We start from the raw sequence: 14,828 nt of genomic DNA on the forward strand, positions 1-14,828 counted from the left end.
AGAAGCCCATGACTTGTCTCTGACTTGCTAAAAATATCTGTGACAAAATGGGGAGCTGTGGAGTCCCTACACTGCCCGCAGCGGCTGTGCGGGCCCTGGCTCATAGCTCTGGGAGCCCCCACCACCCTTGGAGGCTCGGATCTGTGGGTCCCTCCCCGTCGCCTGTGGCAGCTTGGAGCTCCAGGGATCTCCACTGCCCGCAACACCTGGGAGCTGGTCGGCTCAGAGCCCCACGCTGCCTGCGGCAGCATTGAGCTGCAGGGTCCCCCCACTGCCCGTGGCAGCTCGGAGCTCTCAGCTGCCCTGCGACCCGTGGCAGCCAGGCGCTGCAGGGTACCCCCACTGCCCCCAGTGTCTCGGTGCTCCGGGAGTACCCCGCAGCTCCCGGCCGCCACAGGCGGGAGGTGGGGGACCCTGCTGCTCCAAGCCGCCACGGGCTGAAGTCAGGGAGGTCTCTGGAAGTCATGGATTCTGTGATTTCTGCGACCTCAGTGACAAAATCATAGCCTTAATGATGAGTTAATTTACCTTCCAACTCTCTCAAAAAATTCTTTTTGAGAAAAGGGGGGTGGGGGTCCAAGTCCTGGGAGACAGAGCAGAAATGGTGATTTTACTAAACCCTTTTCAGGCTCCTGCCACCTTACAAGATGTTATGTTGCTCCAAATACCTGAATGAAAGAAGGACCTGTTATTCTAGGCCTCAGGAAGATCTTCTGTTTATGGGGGGGGGAGGGGGGCGGAAATCTTTCTGTGTCTTGTGACAGCTGAACTGATAAGTGTCTGGACAGGGATTGCAAGTTAAAACAGTGGCAGATGGATGCTTCCCTTACCAATGAATCTCAGAGACTGACGAATTTTTATTAGGTGAATAATTCTATTTTATTACTCTCTCCAGGAGTGGACCAAGTAAGATCAGCAATAAGCCAGATTCTGCACTAGTGAGAGGGCGACTTAGCATGCAGGGGTATTGGATAGAAGTGCCTTTAAGGATTGTGCTACAACAACAAATTACATTTTCTCTGAGATAAGGCCATAAATGTTTAACTTTTGCATTAATGTTTTTTCATTATAAAAAACTACTGTGTTCAGCCCCTGTAAACTGCTGCTCCCCACACTGCACTTACCTGCCATTTGAAGCAATATGGTAGCAAGAGGGAGGAGGAGATGGTGTGGTACCCAAGTTTAATGGCACAGCATCTGTCCATAAATTAAGCAACAGCTAGGAATAGGCTAAAACCTGCCCAATATTTTGTAATATCCTTCATAATAATTATAATGTGGCAGACCAGATGCCAGCTCATGGCAAGGTCCCCATGCCTCAATTGAATATTGACAAATACATAGCTGGAATTAGTCTGGCTCACCTTTGCGTTAATATTGTTAAAATAGGTATTAGAATTACAAGAATGTGTTTAGTGTTTAGACTTTAAGGAGTGTGAGTTGCTGCATGCATTAATCTCACTTATAACATCCGTATTCCATATTGTAAGGTAACATTTGAAAAATTTGAATTTTAATTCTTTATAACTGCGTAAATCACCAGACGGGAGAGAGACATTAACTAATGTGAAGTGCTGGTCTCCAACAGAAGGTGTTACGTCCTGCCCAACCTGGAAGGCCAGTCAACAACAGATGGACTAGAGTGGAACATTAAAGAGGACATGTTGTTTACTGTCCCCTCATCACCATGAAGATGAGTTTTGCAAGTGAATTCCTTTCATTGGCTGAGTTTGCAGCTCAAAACACAAGAAGGGAAAGGAATCAAAAACCCCTTATAAGGAGGAACTGTATCTTTATGCTACTTGGACTCGGTTGGGGGAGGGAGGCGAGAAATACTAGGCATAAGCAAGCGATCTCCAATGGTTAGCCTGGGTTAGCCCTAAAGGGTCTATGGAACTTGCTTATAATAGAAGCTTCTATTACTTTTTGAAATTTAAGATTGTAACTCTTTTGTGTTTATATGTTTACCTGCTTTAACCTTGTAAATAACTCTTGTTTCCTTTTCCTATTTAATAAATCTTTAGATAGTTTATTATACGATTGGCTACGGGCATTGTGTCTGGTTGATATCTAAAGTGCAACTGACCTGGGGTAAGTGACTGGTCCACTGGGACAAGGAGTAACCTGATTATTGCTTTGAGTCTTAGTGTAATGGACCACCTCTCACAAAGGGAGGCTTACCTGGTTGGCAAGACAGATTGGAGCACTCAAGAGGACTGTCTGTGACTCCATGTTAAGGCTGAGAAGTTTACACTTAATAATTTTGTTGGTGAAATCTAAGTACAGAACTCATGACCTGGAGGAACTGGTGTCCTCTCTGAAGTGGAGCCCAACCCCTCCAAGCTGGCTGTGGGAGAGGGGAGAACGAGAGAAGGATATCTTTGCAACATGCAAGTTCTGAACACCCCCCCATCCCAGCTGAGTCCATGCTGAAAGGGGTCTCTGTGTACGAGGCACTGCTCAGTCCTGTTCATGGTAAAACAGCTTGTCGGGTGGGCAGCATGAAATTTGGAATTCATATCTTTGATCTTCTGTTACCTCACCTCTTCTCTCTGCACTGTCTGGTCTGCTTGAAACTTTGATCAGGCAGCCGCTGCTGTGATAAATCATTATTGTACAGTTTGAAGCCCCTCTTTGAGGAGTTAAAGTCATACATCTTGCTCACTTTGTCCCAAAGCAGCATGAAGATTGTCAGCCTCTGGCCAAGTGTCTGCTTGCTGATACATGGGTTTTCACTGGGCATCTTTCTGCTGCGTGAAACACTGGAGATTAATGAAGCTGGAGAAGCTGCAAGCAGGCAAGGCGTGTGGGACCAAGTACACAGAGCAGAGGCATAGGAAGGCACTTCCAGTCAGGGATTGGAGTAGAGGTAAAGGACAAGATAATAGACAAGAATGTGCGTTGAAAGGCTTGTGGGAAAGGATTAGAGAACCATTATCTATTGATTGTTGTGACTGATGACCATGACTGTACAGTTACACTGCAGTTACCTTGGGTTAGCAATACACAGGATAAACTAACTCAGGATCAGCCCTATATCTCAGGATGTGGTGGCTGCCTGGCCATGTGTCAAAAATAGAGGCATGTGGATGTGTAAGTGTGGAATGTGTTACAGGTAAAATCTGTGCTTGAACCTGAGTAAAGTTTGCAGTGAAAACAAAGACGTAAGTACAGGTTTATGTCAGGTAGAGCAGTGGCTCTAAACCTTTCCAGACTACTGTACCCCTTTCAAGAGTCTGATTTGTCTTGCATACCCCAAGTTTCACCTCACTTAAAAAAAAACCACTTGCTTACAAAATCAGACATAAAAATACAAAAGTGTCACAGCCACACTATTACTGACTTTCTCCTTTTTACCATATAATTATAAAATAAATCAATTGAAATATAAATATTGCACTTACATATCAGTGTATTTTATATAGAGCAGTATAAACAAGTCATTGTCTATACGAAATTTTAGTTTGTACTGACTTTGCTAGTATGTAGCCTATTGTAAAACTAGATAACTATCTAGATGATTTAGTGTCCCCCGTGAAAGATCTCTACGTGCCCCCAGAGATACATGTAACCCTAGTTGAGAACCACTAAGGTAGAGCAACACTGACATAAATGGAAAGAATCATAAGGAGTCACTATTACATTTATGTACTAAAAGTAACTTTCCTAAGGTCCTGTTATCTTTCAGAACAGACTAGTGCAGCAGAGAATTGTTTAGAAAGGGAACAGTTTCTGTGGTTTGTGTTGTAGCCCACTGTGACAAGGGTGGGATTCACCACCCAGCGCCTCCTGCTGGTTGTCTCCGGGAATTAGCTCAGTCCAGTGGAGCACCCTATGCTGGTGGTGTCCCGTCCGTTGTCTCACCCTTGGTTGGTGTGTGGACCCGCGTTGCTCCCAACTCGCAGCATCCTCTTCCGGACCACTGCTCTCCAGCAGTGCCCCTTAGTCCATCCACACCCCCTTCCGGGGGTGGAGGGGGTGATCAGCTGTCTCTCTACACCCCAGCCACCACATCTAACCACACACCCCATAGTCTAATCCCTCATCAGGGATCTGGCATAGTTATGATGGCCGCTCCCTATGACCGATGGCTGGATGTACTGCAAAGGGGGGGACCCAGGCCCGCCCTCTACTCTGGATCCCGGCCCAGGGACCCTCTGGCAACAGCCTCGCCGTCCTCCTTCTCTCCCCTTGTCTGTCCGCTTCCCTGGGCCACTTCCCCTACGGCCCCTTGCACCCGCTAGGCCCAGGCCTCAGGCTAGAGCTCCTTTCCGCTCCCCGAGCCTGGCCAGCACTCCGCTGTCCACGGTGCTAGTCTCCCTGCTCTGGAGACAGACCTACCCCTGTCAAAGGCCTGGGACAGACTGCCTGCTCCCTCACTGAGCAGCCTTTTTATAGGGCTGAGCCTGGCCCTGATTGGCTGCCTCCAATCTGTGCCCTGATTGGCTCCCAATAAGCCCTTCTCTAATTGGCTCCCTGTCTGCGCAGGCGCACTGGCCTGCCGCAGCCCACACTCTCAGGGAGTGGGGCAGTCCACCCCACTACCCCCACAGATAAACTTCTTTGAACCACGCAGCTAGAAAGTGTTGTTCTCGGGTCAATTGGCCATTAATGATCAAGTTTTCTCAAAAGATAATCTGCAAAATTTGAGAAAAGTGCCAGGTCACCTACTCCTCTTCCTTTGTGAGGTGTCGATTCCCGCGTCTTTACTATAACCAAACCTGCTTCTGGTCTATGAGGCCCCTAATAATCTTGTGTCTTCCCATGCACATCCTCAATATGACCCACCTTACTCCAAATGCTTTGTCAAAATATATAGGGAAAAATTCTGGCTCCAAGAACAAAAGAGGTTGCTGGAATGGGAAGAAATATAGCTGCTTTGAGACCATACTCTGGCTAATCTTGATCTCATGCATAGCAGGCCCCTGCTCTGGGCTGACAATTCTTTAAACTATCCCTGGATCAGCCCCTCAAAGTAAACTATTGAGAATGGGTAAGACTTCTGAATGGAGTCAGCTGTTCCTTTTCTCACCACTCCCATTCTCTGGGGTAGATTTTTATGTTAAAGGGTCATTCTTCCCACTCATCCTGGATTTTTACTTCCTTCTATCATAAAGTTACCTTAGATGAACTTAATAATACAAACTTTGCTTATACTGCCAGAAGCTCTTTACACAGACTGAATTAACAGTTCATGATAAGCCAACGATCCCTGAATTTCTCAAACAATGGACACTTAGTTTGAATGTATGTCCTTAGCTTTCATATCTTTCCTCATGCCATTGCAGAACCTTCTCGTTTATATTTGAAAAGCTGAGCTAAGAAAAATCATCCTTCAATGTATTTTTGCTGCCTTTAAATTAAATAATTAGCCAATGTGCATTTGCAGAATTGGGGAACGGGGGTCCATCAAAACTAGAGCACAGAGCCTCCCAAACACCTTCTGCTAGAACTGTGTGATGATGAGGCTTCCTGGGATATGTCAGCAACCAGTCACTGGAATAAATCACTGGACTAGGGTAGCATCGGAGCAGATTCATTGACCTCCAAATCCTTCAGTAAAAAGAAGCCTGTAATGCAGGCAAAGGAAACTTAAAAGGAGAAAATAGGGAATAAACTAATCAAAAAGTTTATTTTTTCCTAAGAAACACGGTACACGTAATAACCAGGGGTTAAGCCATAAATTCTCTGTAACCAGAGTCACATTATGAGCCAAATTCAACATGATGGCACACGGCTGGGCATGCCGTGAGAACCTTACTCCACCAGAAATATCCTTTTAGATGGGCATGCAAGTTCTAACGTTATTTTTGTTTTTCATTGTCTTTTTTAATCCTTAAGGAGCCACTTCAGGGACCAAAGCGACGCCCTGGCCTTCTATAGCTTCATAATGAGGCAGTTTTTTTTAAAAACATCAGTGTCATTCAAGCTTCACATAGAAGGCTATGTCATCATACTATTGAGCCAGTCACATATAATAATAAACTATCAAAATATGCTATTTGCTGACGCGTGCTCCAAAGCAGTCTCTAAGGTGCCACAAGTACTCCTGTTCTTCTTTTTGCGGATACAGACTAACACGGCTGCTACTCTGAAACAGTGCAATATATGCTAGACAAAAGGATGTAAGGTGGATGAAGCTGACTTGTTGATTCCAGAAGTGTTCTCAATGGTCCTCACTTACTCTACCTCTCTGTCCTTGCCCACATCCACCTCAGCGCAGTAAATACAGCAGCATTGCTAGTTCTGGGGAGCTTCCTTTTAACACTCCTGCTTCCCATTATCCCCCCTCATTCAAAAATCCTGTCCTTGATCTTTATACCTATAATGCCTCCCTTACACAAGTGAACTATTCATTAGGCAAATGACTTGCCAGAAAATGACTCTTCATTTACACGATAATGTCATTCTGGGAAAGGTGTTACCTGGAATCTTTAGCAATACAAAAGGACAGAACATTGAAATGTATTCATGAAAGTTTGTTTATTCAGCCTTACCTGAAAGGCTCGTAATTACTCTGTAGAAAACCCGAGGCTAAATTAACTAATTGGCCATTAGATTCTTGGTTACACTAGAAAGTTGTACTGCTCTAATTATACCATTATAGTTAAAGTGGCACAATCCCTCTAGGGTAGATGCAGTTATATTGGTATAAAGCAGAGGTCCCCAAGTGTGGGGCATGCGCCCCTAGGGGTATGTGGCGGAAGGTTTGGAAGGGCACAGCTGGGGCTGGGGTCAACCCCCATGGGGGATGTAGAGGGAGTACCACCCAGCTCCTGGCCCCAACCCCGGCTGCTGGCCCTGCGCCCAGGGCCCTGGCCCCCAGCCTCAGCCTCGGTCCCCGGCCTTGGCCCCTGTCCAGGACTCTACTCCCAGCCCTGCCCACCCCCAGCTGTAGCCCCAGCCTTGGCCCCCTTACCCCATCCCCATCCATCTCCAGAATTGCGGCCCTGCTCCCAGCCCCGGCTCAGGGGGGCAGGGCAGCGGGCAGGGGTAAAGGAGATGTGACCCTGAAAAGTTTGGGGACCACTGGTATAAAGGTATATCATAGATTATACCTCTAGGGCATCCCATTGGGGTAAACACCTCCAGGTCTGGATTAACCAATGTGTATGTTGTGCATTTGCACAGGGCCCCCTTCTCAGGGGGGTCCCAGACAACTGTGGGGGGAGGGGTAAACCAAGTGGTGATGTGTCGCCGTGTCACTTGCTCAAATTTGGCACAGCCATGATGGAGGGGCCAAACCTGAGCAGTGTGGGCTGTGTGAGAGCAGAGTAAGCGGAGCTGGGAGGCCAGTATCAGGAGGAGCCGCCCTAGCCTGGGGGGGGGAGGGATAGCTCAGTGGTTTGAGCATTGGCCTGCTAAACCCAGGGTTGTGAGTTCAATCCTTGAGGGGGCCACTTGGGGATCTGGGGCAAAATCAGTACTTGGTCCTGCTAGTGAAGGCAGGGGGCTGGACTCAATGACCTTTCAAGGTCCCTTCCAGTTCTAGGAGATGGGATATCTCCATTTTTTTTTTTTTTTTTAGCCTGGGACAGGAGTGCTGAGCAGAGGGGATGATGGTGAGTGGCCAGGAAGGGCTTCAAAGCAGGGGGTATGGGGCTGGGGATGAGTCATTGGTGGGCTATGGGGTGAGTGGGGAGTGTTGCAGGGTAAGGGGTTGGGGCAAGTGGAGGATGTCAGGGGAGATGGGGTGAGTTGTGGGGGTAATGAAGGATGTCAGGGACAGTGGGGTGAGTTGTGGGGGCTGTGCGGGGAATGGAGGATGCTGGGAACTCTGGAGTTGGGATGTTGGGAGCTGAGGATGGTGGGGCTGAGATGAGTGGGATGTATATCAGGGCTGCTGGTATGTGGGCAGGGGCTGTCAGGATTAGCAGGGTTAGGAGAGGATGTTGGGTAGGCATTTGGTGGTCTGTGTATGGAGAGGGGTGGGGTAGGAGAGGCATTCAGAGGTCTGTGTGTGCTGATGTATGGGTGGATTGTGAGGGGTATTTGGGAGTCTATGTGTGGGGTGGGAAGAGAGGGGCATTCAGGGGTCTGTGTGTGGGGTGGGGTATGTTTGGAGCAGGAGCACTTTGCTATCTAGTTTATGGAAGGTGGGGGCCCCAATTTCTATAGTGCACAGGGCCCCATAATTCTTTAATCTAACCCTAGGAACCTCTCTCATCCCAGACATCCTTCCTTGCATGTAGACATCACGGTAGTGCCAGTTTGGAGTCCAGGGTGTGTTCCTCCAGCAGTAAATCCTAGAAACACAGCCCATCCACCCCCCTCTTTTGAGCATAACAGCAGTCCAAAACAAAAAAAGGAAAACAAAAATAATCCTGCAGGCCACAAGACAATCCGGGCTCACCCCACTGTTCCCTGCAAGGCAAAAGATAAATCTCTGTGAAGGGGATCTGGGTTCCTAGACCCGCTGTGTGTCTGAGGGCCCAGGCTGTGCGCCTTGGGCTCTAAAAGGGAAAGCAGAGTAAAGAAGGTCCCACTATCCTCTCCACATGGTCCAGGCAGCGGAGGCTCTTCAGCAGCTTTCCTGGTAGGCAATCCTAGCTCTGTGGGGATAGGGAGCTAGAGCTCTAACTCTGCTTTCCTTTGAGGGCCACCCTACAGTGGGCTTGGATCCTCCTTTTTAAGGAGCCCCTCCCCTTCAGTTTGGCCAGACCTCATAAGTGCACCGGGCTGGAGGCAGATTGTGCCCAGAGGTGCTCTTTAAATTTAACCTGACTACAGTGGGGGACCCTGTCCCACTACCAGCTGCTTTATACTAGAATATCTATTCCCATATTGAAAGGGGAATTGCTATACTGGTTTAATTATTTTTTATACCAATGTAACTGCAGCACACCAGAGCTTTTACCAGTATAACTGTATGGTTAAAGAAATCATATCCCTGACCAGAATAATAATGCCTGTAAAACTTTGACAGGTTTCAGAGTAGCAGCCGTGTTAGTCTGTATCCGCAAAAAAGAACAGAAGTACTTGCGGCACCTTAGAGACTAACAAATTTATTAGAGCATAAGCTTTCGTGGACTACAGCCCACTTCTTCGGATATCCGAAGAAGTGGGCTGTAGTCCACGAAAGCTTATGCTCTAATAAATTTGTTAGTCTCTAAGGTGCCGCAAGTATTTCTGTTCTTTTTGTAAAACTTTGACATTGTAGAGCAGGCATGGGTATTGGTTAAATTAATTGTTGTTCCCCATATGTTTATATGGCAGTGAAGAAAGAAGGAAACTATATTTTTACACACTGACCAACTTTCAAAAAGAGGACTTTGTAATTAAACTCAGATGTGTATGGTAAATTGTTGCACTTTTACATTAAAGAATAGATAAATTGTAGTGTATTTTCTAGACACATTAGAGATGCCTTAGAAGCGTGTCATACTCACAGCTCTGATAGGGAGAGACAGAGAAGATGCAGCTTCAGGCTGTGAGAAAGCAAAGACTTTTCAACTGTGTGACAGATTAGGTAAAATTTTACAAATAACTTAAGTGAAAAGCTAGCTTGAAAGGACATTCATTCTGTCATGCCTACTTCAGCTATTTAATAGCTAGCTTTTTAAAAAAAATTCTGGTTTTCTCCTATGTAAATTGTCAATAAATATTACTAGTTTTATAATCTAAACAGCATAGATAATGTTTAATATATATAAGGAAATTATTGGCTGGCATTCTCAAATTAATTTCCTTCCTATCAAGGGAGTCAGAGAAGGGAGAATTTGACAGTCTAGGTCTGTGGAAAGCCCATGGGAAAAGCTGAATTCTTCCTTCCAGAGCCACATAAGTCATTGTAGACATAGGAAGTTTGTCTACACTGAAATAAAACACCGCGGCTGGCCCACATCAGCTGACTCGGACTTGTGGGCATGAGCTGCAGCGCTATAAAATTGCAATGTACACATCCAGGCTTGGGGTGGAGCCTGGGCTCTGAGACCTTCCCCCTTCACGGGTTCCCACAGACCAGGCTCCAGCCTGAGCCTAAATGTCTACAATGCAATTTTATAGCTCCCAGCCTGAACCCCCACAAGCCCGAGTCAGCTGACACAGGACAGCTGCAGGCATTTTACTGCAGTGTAGATTAACCCAGGAATGTCAAATGAGTGAAAGCCCAAATCCTCAAAGGTTCATTGTGGAAGTTAGGAGCCTAAATACCTTTCAGGATCTGGTCTAAGTATATAAGGCACTCGCTCATTTGCATACATGATTTACAGTTGAGAGGGTTTAGAATAGGCATAATTTAGGGTATGTCTATACAGCAATGAAACAGCCCTGCATCCCAAACCCCATGAGCCCAAGTCAGCTGGCGTGGGCCAGCCCTGGCCTTCATTTTTCTTTGCTGTGTAGACATACCCTTACACAGTTTAAGAGATGGATTCTGGGTGAGTTCATCTTAAAACAGGACAAACAGTAAACTTGATTTAAGACTGCGAATGGGTTAAAAAAGCCAAACTGGATTAAAAAGAGGAAGAGAAGAGAGAGATTTAGGTTATACTTCATGATAGAGAATATATTCATATGTATCTATTTGTGCAATTATTACCCAAGAGAAATAACAAATCAAGAACCCAGGAGATTGAAATCTTAAATCCCTCTGTAAAAGATATGCCATAGGCAGCAGCACATGTTTCTCCCACACTCACTAATCAAAGTGGCTCAATCCAGTATAGGAGGAACCATTCTTGTGGGGAAGAATATAGTTCTGTCTTCATGCTCATTCATCCCTTAACCTCTCTGGTGCAATGCATTATTGGTGTAAATCGAATTACTTCTGTGGACTTAAACCAAGGATGACCCCTTGTTTCTAATACCAACATTCATAGTAGAACAATTAATTACTAATTAAGTACATCTTGTCTGAATATGACATATGTTCTAGCAGAGAGACCAGGTGGTTGAGGTAATATCTTTTATTGGACCATCTTCTGTTGTGAGAGAGACAAGCTTCTGAGCCACACAGAGCTCTTCTTCAGGTCTGGGAAAGGTACACCCAACATTACAGCAAAATAGAAAGTGAAACAGATTGTTTATCATAAGTAGTTAGAACATATTGTAAGGGACTATGCAAGGTAGCAGATTTAATCCTGATACTGATTTGATTTAACAATTTAACATATTCTCATTAGTAAATGAAATATAATATCAGTACACAGTTCAACTATCAACAGTGCAGGCAATCCTTGTGAAAAACAACCAGAAAGGCAAAATTCTGCTCTCAGTTACACTGCTCAAAATATACAAATTATTAAACTGAATGGCTGTGAAATCTCATAAGACTAAACTGACATTATTCCCCGGCCAATGAACTTACACTAAGTATATCTTCTGTAGAAATACACTTCTTGATCTGGCAGCAATATATTCCTAGTCAAAATCCTTAGTGCTACATATGTCAGTAATTAACATTTGGATTGTCTACACCTTTTTTCATCACTTTTCCTTGCTTTGTTTTCAGTAATAATGTTATGAAGATGTCTGTACTGGTAATCTGAAATTATTTAACAGTAAACTCATTCTTTGATTGCAAATCAGGCTACTGAGCATAGGCAGAGTAGTTTAACCAGCCAAAGAGAAAGGGGCTTTCTTTGATCTCAGCAGAAAGACTCCCTTTGATCAATCAGGTAGACAGTAGTTTGTGAAAGAGAAAGTGTTTGATTGAAGTCAATGGCTGTAGGATAAGGTCCAAAGAACCTTAGCCTTTACCTGGCTCCTTTTAAGTGGGCCCATTTCAAAGTGAGTGAATATCCAGTTAGATCTTAAACTGCCTTGATGTCAAAAACACATAGTAGGAGTCCAGCTTCAATAAAGGGATGATGTTATGTTATAGCAAAATTGATGGCTGGGACCAAGTTAATACTGAACAAATGAATTAGTTCCTGGGTAAGATCTTTTAAAATATGACCAATATTTGAGCTAGTGGTTGTGTTTATTTGGCCAATCTGATAAAATACTTTAGCAGCAGGAAGGATTAATTTTTGTTATGCTGAAGGGTATTAATAGCTGCCAACAAGCAGGCCCTTGATCTACAGACCTTGTAAAAGCTAATAGGTGTGCTAACCATCCTTCTTTCAGGCTAAATGGAAGAAGCATTAAGCCCCTTTATGAAGCGAGATAGCTTACTCCTCGGGGCACTTTGCACCAAAACATTAAAAATTCTGCACCAAAAATTTAAAAATTCTGTGCACAATATTTTAAAATTCTGCAAAATTCTGCACATTTTATTTGTCAAAATAACACTACATAATCATGCCAGTTTCAATTATTTTGGTAATTTATTTCAAAATAAGTGTCAGCAAGTATATCTGTAACAATACAGACACACACAAAAATTCCCCCAGGAGTAGAGTTAAAGAAACCCCATAACTGTTTCTCTGCCCCCTTTGGCCCCCTCAGAACCCAGCTGAGGGGCCAGACACCCACAACCTCTCTCCCTCAGAGCCTACCTGCGGGCCCCCTGAGCCAATACATCCAAATCCCCGCCTCCCCAGAGCCTAACCGTGGGGGCCCCCAGCCCAGATACCTGCATCCCATCCCTCCCCAGAGCCCAGCTGTGGGGACCCCCTTATCCAGACACCCATCCCCCTCTTCTCCGGAGCCCAGGGATCCAGAGGGGGAAACATCCTGATGCTCAGTTCCAGGCTTACACAGAGTTTCCTGCACGCCACACTCTCCTTCCCTTAGAGCATGCTGGGAACTGCAGCTGCCAGGAACCCTCTATCTCCCTCTCCCTCCCCCCAGCAGTGTCTTCCATGTATAAGCTGGGCTCTGCCAAGTCCACTGTCCCCTAGGGGTGGCTAACACACTGCAGCCCATTTCTGTGGGGGAAAGGAAACTCTACGCACACAATGTTATTTTCTGCAAGATTCTGCATTGCGCAGTGGCACAGAATTCCTCCAGGAGTAGATAGCTGGAGACAACTGGAGCTACTGCCCAAAGCAATCAGCCATACGGATGCCTGAATAGGGCTGCTAAAACATGTGGTCTGAGGAGTTTCTCTGAGACTGGTGGCAAAACACAGGGAATAGGGGATTGTTAGGCAAGTTGTGTGTGAGAGAAAAGAAAGCCCAGACACTCGAGAGAAACAGTCATCCTGTTACAAGGGAGCAGAGAGACAGAGGTCCATGGGACACAGAATTGACTGGAAAGGCAGACTTATGCTATTGTGTTTGTTTCTACTGTGCTCAGGGAAATAGGACTATGTGTTTATTCTTTGCAATTAAACAGGATTGCACTAAAGAAATACCTGACTTATATCATCAATTTCTCCTCCCTACAGAAACAATCGGGTCCTGAATCCTGGCTAACCATTCAGGCCAAAGGGACAAAAATTCAGAAAATAAACACAAATGTGCTGAAACACTTCCTAGCAGCTAAGAAAGATGCAGTGTGCCCAATTATGATCGTTTGGCCAGAAAAATTTATAAGACTAATTTATGACATTTGAAATGGGCACAGAGTTTATGCTCTCCTTATTTAGGGAAGGATGGCCTTGTGGCTTAAGCATATGACTGGAAATCAGAAGATCTGGGTTCACTTCCTAGTTCTTCCTCAGAATTCCTATAGGACTTTGGGCAAGCTACAGAACCTTTTGAAAAGTCTGGCCATAATCTCATTGTCCCATAGTTTCTCCATATATATTAAATGGGGATAATAATATTTCCCAATTTCACAGTCAATTTATGAAAATGGATTCATAAATGTTTTTAAAAAGCTTTGATTTCCTCCAATGGAAATGACTATATAAATGGAAGTGTATTTATATTTATTAATTATTATTACTATTATTATACTGATTGGACCAGATCCTCAGGTAGGCCCTGATCCTACAAACATGGTAAATCTACAGTGCAGCTGGAAGTGTGCTTCTAGCATGGGTAAAGAGACACACTAAAAACAGCAGTGCAGCCAGGGATGGCATGGGCAGCCGCTGGGGCTGACTGCCTGAGTACAAACTCACCTGGATTCCCTTGGTACCTTCTCAAGTGGCTAGCCTGAGCCACTGCCCATTCTACCCCCAGCTGCACTGCTATTTTTAGAACTTTACCTCGAGCAGAGCTAGTGTGTATCTGCCTTACCCGAGCTGAGAAGCACCCTGTAAGCTGCAATGTAGACATACTCATTGTCTCCTCATGGTAATAATGTTAAATAGGTGCATGTTTGCAGGATCCGGGCCCTAATGTAAATTGTGCCAATGATTCTACACTAGAGGATCTGCCCCATCATTTTGAGTGTCTCTGTCTTAATTGAATTTAAAGTTTTTGGGGTGTTTTGTTGTTGTTTTTCAAGGCCGGGGCCATATTTTCCCTATATGGGTGTACAGTATGTAGAACAATGGGGCTCTGATCACTGATACGCTATCAAAATACAAATAAATAATATATAAAATCTAGTCATTGACCCTTCTATAAAGCTGCCTACTGTGACTCAACAGTCTGAATACCAACCTCAGGGCAGACTGTTAAGAACCAGGGCACAAATCCCAAATTGTTTGTGAATTCTATACTTAGATTTTGCCAACCAATTATCAAGTGTAATCTCATCAGCCACTAAACTTCAGGGAAGGGGTTGGAATGGGGCAGGGAAGGGGTGGGGCAGGGCCTAATTGGAAGGGGTGGAGTGGGGGCGGGGACAGAGGCAGCGAGGGGGGGGGCAGTGATGCGGCCCTCGGGCCAATGCACTAGTCCTTATGCGGCCCTCGGGGTCATCTGAGTTTGAGACCCCTGATCTAGTAATCGAGTACATCAGGGCTCTGCACTAAGCCCCTTTTTGTTCACATTGATGCTTGCTGCACTTACAGAAAACATCCAGAGAGTGGCACCCTAGTGTATGCT

This window comes from Malaclemys terrapin, chromosome 1 (assembly GCF_027887155.1).
Source record: "Malaclemys terrapin pileata isolate rMalTer1 chromosome 1, rMalTer1.hap1, whole genome shotgun sequence".
Classification (NCBI taxonomy): domain Eukaryota; kingdom Metazoa; phylum Chordata; order Testudines; family Emydidae; genus Malaclemys; species Malaclemys terrapin.